At 44.4% G+C, this 9460-nt stretch overlaps 1 long non-coding RNA gene across 1 annotated transcript; it reads left to right on the forward strand.

Annotated features, from left to right (window-relative positions):
* The first annotated feature begins 253 nt into the window (after positions 1-253).
* LOC116652546 (uncharacterized) lies at positions 254-3491 on the forward strand. The gene is made up of 2 exons (XR_014934946.1): positions 254-1271; positions 1395-3491. It is a non-coding gene; the product is annotated as an uncharacterized LOC116652546 (long non-coding RNA).
* The last annotated feature ends 5969 nt before the right edge of the window (positions 3492-9460 follow it).

Raw genomic sequence — 9460 nt, forward strand, 5'->3', positions numbered from 1 at the left:
AAGTTTCTATATCAAAAGCTCAGTACCGATGGATTAATAAAGTGGGATAGACAAGATGAAGAGAATCTACAAAAGCTGAAGGAGGATCTCATCAATGCCCCTGTCTTGAGCCTGCCTGACTTAAAAAGACCCTTTTATTTATTCGTTAACATAGACAGTGGTACAGCGTATGGGGTTTTAACACAGGATTGGGCAGGGAAGAAGAAACCCGTTGGATATTTGTCAAAATTATTAGACCCTGTGAGCCGAGGATGGCCCACATGCTTACAAGCAATTGTTGGGTGTGCGTTATTGGTAGAAGAAGCCAGGAAAATTACCTTTAACAGCAATATAAAGGTACTATCTCCCCACAATATTAGAAATGTGCTCCAACAAAAAGCTGAAAAATGGATATCTGATTCTCGTCTTCTAAAGTATGAGGGTATCTTACTGGAAGCCCCTAACTTAACCCTGGAGACCACAAGTCTCCAGAATCCTGCAGAATTCTTATATGGAAAACCCGAAAATGTGGGACTCATTCATAACTGTTTACATACGATAGAAGAACAAACAAAAATCAGACCAGATTTAGAAGAAGAAGAATTAAGAGAAGGGGAAAAATTATTTGTGGATGGATCCTCTAGAGTAGTGGAGGGAAAGAGAAGATCAGGTTATGCAATAGTAGATGGAAAGACCCTCCGGGTATTGGAATCAGGACCCTTGAGTAACACTTGGTCAGCTCAAGCTTGCGAGCTGTATGCTGTTTTACAGGCACTAAAAAGATTACAGGGAAAAGAGGGCACTATCTATACCGATTCCAAATATAGTTATGGGGTAATACATACCTTTGGGAAGATTTGGGAAGAAAGGGGATTGATAAATTCCCAAGGAAAGGACTTAATACATCAAGAATTAATAAAGCAACTCTTAGTGGCCCTACGAAAACCAAAGAAGATAGCGGTGGTACACCTTAGAGGACACCAACAGGGGACCGATTACAAGACTAGAGGAAATAATGCAGCAGACCTAGAAGCTAAGCAAGCTGCCCTCAGGGAATTGGTCCTGAGGCAGGAGAGGCAGGAAGAATTGACACATGATGAGGCCCCTTCGTTTACACCGAAGGAAGAACAAAAACTGAATCAAATGGGAATAACTAAAAACACAGAAGGGAGGTGGTATCTAGCTGACGGGAGAGAGGTACTGCCTAAGTCAATAGCATCTCAGGTGCTGACCCAGTTGCACGAACGGACCCACTGGGGAAGCCAAGCTTTAATAGATCATTTTGCCACTAAGTACATGTGTATAGGCCTACATAATTTAGCTAGACATATTACTCAAGGATGTATTACGTGCTTAAAGATAAACAGAGCCGTACAAAGAAAACTGCCTATGGGGGGAAGACCCTTGGCCACTAGGCCATTTTCTAGAGTCCAAATTGACTTTACCGAATTTCCTAAAGTAGGAAGATATAAATATGTATTAGTCATAATAGACCACCTCACACATTATGTAGAGGCATTCCCCACAACTAAAGCAACAGCTCAGGTAGTAACAAAAATATTACTCGAGCAAATCATCCCTAGGTATGGGGTAACAGAAGTAATAGATTCAGATCAAGGACCACACTTTACATCAAGAATCACTAGAAATATAGCTGAAGCCTTGGGAATAAAATGGGAAGAACATACTCCCTGGCACCCACAGAGTTCAGGGCGAGTAGAGAGAATGAATGGGGAACTAAAAAAGCAATTGGCCAAATTAACACTAGAAACTAAGCTCTCATGGATAAAATGCATTCCCCTTGCCCTCTTAAACCTTAGGGCCCAGCCCCGGGCTGACATAGGAATATCTCCCTTCGAAATGTTATACGGAATGCCATATGATGCAGGAACCCCTAAAGATCACCCGGGGGTGGTAGATCAGAACATTCAAGCTTATATCACGGAATTAATGAAGTATAAACAGGAATTGTGGAAAAAGGGACAATTGACTCAAAGACCCCCTCTGGACATTACCCTCCATCGAATAAAGCCTGGAGATTGGGTTCTGATAAAGACCTGGAGAGAAACCACACTGCAGCCTCGCTGGGAAGGTCCCTATCTGGTGTTATTGACTACCAATACTGCCATCAGAACTGCTGAAAAAGGATGGACACATGCTAGTCGTGTTAAGGGTCCAGTACAAAATCACGAATGGAGAGTCACTAGTCCAGCGGGTGATTTGAAAGTAAAACTGTCACGAAACCCTCCGTCAAGGAAAATGAGAACATGAATTAACAATGATTGTATAAACGTATCAGTATAGAATTTAATGTAGAAGGGAATATTTTGACTATTGTGAATGCAACTGTTGGGATATGTTTTAGAAAGGTAGTGGACCCACTGCGGAAACAGGGATACACAAATTGGTTATTAGCCTTCAGAGTGGCCGTGGAAATTTTAATAGAAGGGGGTAAACCTGGGGGTGAATTTAGATCCTTACCAGCATCACTTAAGTGTATAACCAGTGGGAAAAAGAATAGGGTGCAGTACCCCAAAGACCCACTTAAAAGGGAAGCAAAACCAGCCCCTCCTGAAGAATACTCTTGCTGCCGAGAAGATTATACACCCCATGGCTCGAGGCAACCGAGTCGATGGGCGAGGCAGAGGAGATAAAACATGTGGAGGGGTCTGCTCCATTATGAATGAATCCAAAGATTTAGAATCCAGAAGATACCCCAAGACTGGAAATAACTCCCCCGAACAATTAAAGACTCACTACTGCAGTGGGAAAACTGCCTATCTAAAACTAGCTCAATTGATAATAATATTAAGTCTCATTAATGAGGGTTGGGGTACAGAGGTACAGACACATGAGCCATTTAAGTGGTCCCATCAGAAATAGTGTTACAAAATAGAAGGGGGTTGGATCTTCTCCTATTGCAGCAAGGGGGACTATGTGTGGCTCTTAAAGAACAATGTTGCACCTACGTTGATCAAACGGGGGTAGCAATAGATACAATGCCTGAACTAAGAAAACAGTTAGAACAAAGAAAAAGAGCCCAGGAGTCGACAAGAACTAAAACGGTTTAATGAGCAAAACAAAATAGTACAATAAAAGAAAAGGGGGGACTGTGATAAAATGTTTGCTCATTAAGACCGGGATGTGGTAGCATTGTGGTGGAGTGCTTGTTCATTAGGACCGGGATGTGATGGTGGAATATGGAGGCCACAAGGGTTGCAGAGCACTCTAATTTTATGGGTAGATTGTGTACTCTGCATAGTTACAGGCAAAGCGCGCCCCGATGGATACAAAGTTTCACAGAAGGACCAACCAAGGAATGACACACCAAGTGGCACGATCACGACCGACCAATTAAAGGACAATACACTCGGGATGGACCTTACAAAAGAAGTTGCAAGGGACGGGAAGGTGCGGCAGTTGGAGGAACGAGGATTCCCCTGTCGCCCAGCGCTGAATTGCCTTTTTGTTTTACCCGCTACAATTAATAAAAGTTTCTAATTGGAACATTATCGGCTCATTGCTTATAAATTGATGACACACAGGGTAGAAGACAGCCAGTCTTCCTCTAAGCCACATAAAAAGCTGCTTAGTGCTCCCAAAGCGAATGCTCACCAGTTCTTTCCAACTTGAAGGTCATCTTCTGGCCAGCAGCCTCGCAGATGTATTCTCCAGCATCTTTCTTCTCCAGCTGCTCCACAACCAGACGCCGTGTTTTGCCCACAGATTCCATTCTGAACTTTCTGGAGGAGGCAAGCAGTCTTCCATCCTTGTACCATTTTACTTCGGTTGGATCCTGTGCTACTTCACAGCTGAGGGAGGCACTTGCTGCCAGGGCAGCACGCACCTCTTTCTGCACCTGCTCCTGGTTTATAAACACAGGTTTTGGCTCTGAGGGAAGAAAAGAAAAAGTATTGACTGAGGGACCGAAATGAGACCAACTTGCAGGTTTGTATGTACAGGTTGGAACAGGTTTAGGTTACCACTTGTGCCCAAACTAATAGCCTTCACTAGAGAATATCAGCTCTTCTGTTGAAACAAAGTGTCAAATCTAGGCAAGAAAGAACCTAGGAACTGAAGGAACCAAGAGGGTCCTTGAACACCAGTCCCATGGTTGCAAGTCACTATGCAAACATATTGAACCCAAAAGAACATCTGTCCTGCAGGCAACCAAAACCTGAGTTCCTTTTACTTAAGACCCACTGTGAAACATCAAAACACATAAACATGTGATAGTCAAACCACTGGCTGCCTTTTCATGACCCAGAACAGTACTCCTGGCTTCCTGAACAGACTCCTCATGGCCTCTACCATTGCCACAACTGTGACTGTCAAAGGCACAAAGGAAATATGCTCACCAACGCAGTCCTTTCTTCTTTGTGTGTGATTTGCAGATATCTATCTTACTTTGAGCTCTGGCAATAGTCAGCTCTACCAGGTCTCTTACTGTGAGTAGCAGACTCACCTATCCAGATGCAGCCTCCAACATAAAGGCATAGTAAAAAGGCAGTGTACTACTAGGAGAAGTTCCTGCTTCTCCTGCCATGAAAGGCTGCACGTAGAACATGCACTCCAGCCTCACTGCACATACTTATCTTAGTCAAATGTTTAGGTGAACAAGAATTACAGTTTGGGATCTCAGGCACAGGAGAGATTTGAATAATATCTTGAATATTGCTTCCACTGTACATATATTACTAATTATTGCTCTACAGACAGACTGAAACAGGTCTTTGTGTCATACTGAAACCAAATACTTTCTACAAACCCAGGCAATCAAGTCTAGGGAAAAAACCTCAGCACAGACTACAGTGATCCAGGTGCAGTATAATAGAAACTAGATTTTACTTTACTGTTCTCTGCTGTATTTCATACAACACCTGTCTTACCTGTGACATGAATCTTGAAGGTGAGTTTCTGGCCAGCAGCCTCGCAGCTGTACTCCCCTGCATCTTTCTTCTCCACCTGGCTCACCACCAGCCGACGCTGTTTGCCCACTGACTCTACCTTGAACTTCTTGCTCGAGGTGATCAGTTTCCCCTCCTTTTATCACTTGACCTCTGTGATAAAATGTTTGCTCATTAAGACCGGGATGTGGTAGCATTGTGGTGGAGTGCTTGTTCATTAGGACCGGGATATAATGGTGGAATATGGAGGCCACAAAGGTTGCAGAACACTCTAATTTTATGGGTAGATTGTGTACTCTGCGTAGTTACAGGCAAAGCGCGCCCCGATGGATACAAAGTTCCACGGAAGGACCAACCAAGGAACGACACACCAAGTCGCACGATCACAACCGACCAATTAAAGGACAATACGCTCGGGATGGACAATACAAAAGAAGTTGCAAGGGACGGGACGGCGCGGCAGTTGGAGGAACAATAATCCCCCTGTCGCCCAGCGCTGAATTGCCTTTTAGTTTTACCCGCTACAATTAATAAAAGTTTATAATTGGAACATTATTGGCTCATTGCTTATAAATTGATGACAACCTCCATCTTCTCCTGGGCCACCTCGCAGCTCAGCGTGGCATTTTTCTGTTGTTGCAGCCTTCACCACCTTCTGTACCTTCTCCTTGTTTGTAAATACAAATTCTGGCTCTGAAAAGAGAGAGATACATTAGTTTGGCCTCTTGAAAGAAGAGCAGGCTTTGGGGAAGGAGTCAGAAAAATGAATCAGTTCTCCCAGTCTGATGCCCCAAGAGAATGATGTGGAGAGAAGTTGTCCAATTTATGGATGCCCCATCCCTGAAAACATTCAAGTCTAGGCTGGATGGGTGTTAGAGCAACCTAGTCTCAAAGAATGTGTTCCTTTCCAGGACAGAGATTGGAACTGGATGATCCTCCAGGTCCCTTCCAACAAAAGGCATTCTGTGATGCTTCTTGTATGACTCTCATGACTCTTTCGTCCCCTAGCTGCCATTTACTTATGTCTTCAAAACATCAACTTATACAAAACATTCCTGTAGTATTCTCTCCCATGCTAAATGAGCCCTTCCAAGACAAAAACATGTTACATAGAGCACACCCCCTAGTGCTTGACACAAAGCCCCTGTTCTGAAACTTCCTGAGACGCAGCTGCATTGCAGAGTTGTTCTAGTGGTACAGGCACGTGGGAATGGAGAAGTGCAATCAGAACTTTCTTGTCTGTGGCCTCATTCCCACAGCAAAAGGAAATTCCTGAAGATTTTAAAAGATGGAGCTGCCTCACAACTGTATTTAGAATAATTTGTTCAATTTCCTCATCAGAAATTAACCACCCCAAAGTTCAGCTCCAAAAATTTTAAGCATAGCAGGGAAAACTTACAAACTAATGACCGTTTTCTAAAACATTCTAGAATGAAAGGCCAAAATGTGTTCTCTCTCACCTGTGACATGAATCTTGAAGGTGAGTTTCTGGCCAGCAGCCTCGCAGCTGTACTCCCCTGCATCTTTCTTCTCTACCTGGATCACCACCAGCCGACACTGTTTGCCCTCTGACTCCACCTTGAACTTCTTGCTCGAGGTGATCAGTTTCCCCTCCTTGTACCACTTCACCTCCATCTTCTCCTGGGCCACCTCGCAGCTCAGCGTGGCATTTTGAGTCAGTGCAGCCTTCACCTCCTTTTGTACCTTGTCCTTGTTTGTAAACACGTCTTCTTTCTCTGCAGGGACATCACAACAGTCACACCATTTTGCTGTAGTCTGCTGCAGAGCTTACTCCAGTTCCCCATTTTCATTATACTTGCCCTTCACAGGGACCATCATGATGCCTCATTAAGACAGGAAAATACTTTCCCCTCTATTTTGCCTTGGGAAATGAATAGGCATATCATTTCATATCATATCATAAATCTAAACATTTCGCAGTCTGATAGCAGATTTGGACATGAGATTTAGAACACCTGCATGCACTGCTGAACCTCCTCCCTTCTCTTTGTTTCTTCTGATGTCTCTCTACATTTCCAGTAAATCAGAAGGGAATGGCCCTCTAGAACAGGTTGCCCAAGGAGACTGTGGATGCTCCATCCCTGCAGGCATTCAAGGCCAGGCTGGATGTGGTTCTGGGCAGCCTGGGCTGCTGCTTGGCAACCCTGCACATAGGAAGAAGGGGGTTGGAACTGGATGAGCACTGTGGGCCTTTGCAACCCAGGCCATTTATGAGTCTGATTAGTGGCATTTTCCACCTCATTGTGTCATTCAAATTTTGTAACCAGATCTCATCAAACACCTCCCCTTTTCTCACTCCTTGCATGCCTGGTGTGCTCTTGCACTGTAACCCTGCAGACACCAGCTGACTACAAGAGCTGCACAAGTTACCCTCCTTGCCTATTGTTTGTTGCAGTAATTCATTCCTGGATGGAAAAGCACATGTAGAAAAGTGTTGCTATGACACTAGATGACAAAGAAAGTCCTATAGCCAAAATGTTTTGCACCAGAGAGGCTGTAAGTTGATCCTCCAAATGCAAGACACACAAAATGAAGTGTTCCTTTATCTCTGGGATTCCAAGCATTTTCTCACCTCTGACTTTCACTTGGAATGTTGCTTTGTCATCTTTTGTTTCACAGCTGTAGCTCCCTTGGTCTTTCAGGGTCACATTTTTGACCATGAGCTTGCGGTGCGTCCCCTGGGAGATGATGGTTGTCCTCTGGTCCTGCTTCACCTCTATTTGATCTTTCTTCTATACGACAGCTCCGCTTGCAGCTGACACCTCACACACCAGCTCCAGGTCTTCAGAAGGACTGACTGATATTTCTGGAGTCGTTTTGGACTTGCTGACAAAATTAATGGCTTCATCTGAAGAAAAAAAGAGAAAGTGGTTTACATCCTGACTCAGGCTTATTCAGCACAGCATTAAGATACAGTTAGAACTGATTGTAATGTCTCTGCTCATTACATCTGGGGGATCAAGTTTCACCTCTGGAGGTACTCACATACAAACGTGTGCTTGATTCTCCTGTGTAAGGAAAGAGTAAGTTCTATGCAGACAGTTCTTATTTCTTCTAATCAGTTCTGTATTCTGCACATGTTCTTCTGAAGCTAAAATGAAGGCAGCTAAGTAACCTGTTTGCAATACATGAACAAACCAATTCAACACCTTGTCTCTAAGCTAACAAGCAGCGTTTGATGAGCACATCAGTATTTCATGCCCTTCATTCCATCCAGACTGTATTGGCAATAACTATGCTGGTATTAACAAGGATAGCAATTACAAGCAAAATGGTAGAAATACAGAAGATATAAGGAAAAGGGAACTCACCAGAGCTGAGGCGATCCTCCCTGGTGAGCGATCTCCAAGAGATGCTGCCTCAGTGAGGGTCAGCCCTTAAATGAGGTCTCAGAGGAGGTGGAGTCGAACTCCACCCCTCCAGGGAGCACAGCTACATAACTTTCACCTGTGCTCCCACAGCTGACCCCACACTTGCCTCAGCTGATCAATCAGTGGTTCACATTGTGATCTCCCATACACTCCACCCCTTCACAACGTGAACCAATGATTAGGTGAGTTCCCCTTATTACAGAGACCCAATCACGACGCTGATACAATCTCCCGTCGCATTAGATGTTGATATTATTCAAATGATGATGATTGGATGGGTGTTTATGATCTTCCATGGGCCAGTGCTTGATAGATGTTACCGGAGACAAATCATCTTGAAGTGCAGGTCCGTCTGCGTTTCATCAGTCCAGAGTAATGGTCCTAGAGGCTTAGAATCAATCTTAAGGGGAGTAATATAGATGTTTCAAGGGTACTAGGAGGGGAAGATCCGCCCTCCAGGGCAAGATACAGGCCGTATTCTTATCTTGGGTCAATACTTCTGCTTGTACTGGATTATGTCCCGGCCTCCGATACCATACCCTCTGGCCAGATATCTGTGGCTGTATAACTATATCTGGCACCAGAGGAGGAGTCTTGATCTGCCATAGGGACATAATAGGTGTTCCTTTAGCAATAAAGGCCGGAGTATTGACCACGATGTCAGTAGGCCATGTACCTATCACCGAGGGGGTGACTGAACCTCCCACCTCCAATAATCTCCCCCAAGGTGCAAGTAGGCCACACCATTTGGGTCCTACCTGCACCTTCCAAGGCCAATTTATCTTATGGATTCCCGGTTCTAAATTCTCAGGGGCAGGGAGCAGAAGATTATTTTCAGTACCAACCTGCGGTTTTACCTTATTATCGGTGCCTGTAATTTGGATCCTAAGAGGGGAGGCCCATATAGTTTGTAACATTTTCAGGGCACTGGGTCTGCCATCCCGAGGTCTTTCATTCAGGTCCCGCACGGTTTCATATAATCTTTTTGTCCACCCCTGCAGGGACTGAGAGTCTGTTTTCAGGGCAGCCTTAAGGATACCATTATAACGTTCAATAAGGCCTGCCCCTCTTGGGTTATATGGCAGGTGGAATCGCCATTCAATGTTGTTTTCTTCTGCCCAGCGCTGTATCATCGCTCCAGTGAAGTGAGTCCCTTGGTCACTCTCGATAACTTGAGGTGTC

Source organism: Coturnix japonica, chromosome 16 (genome assembly GCF_054131305.1).
Source record: "Coturnix japonica strain WE chromosome 16, WE-NBRP24, whole genome shotgun sequence".
Taxonomy (NCBI): Eukaryota; Metazoa; Chordata; class Aves; order Galliformes; family Phasianidae; genus Coturnix; species Coturnix japonica.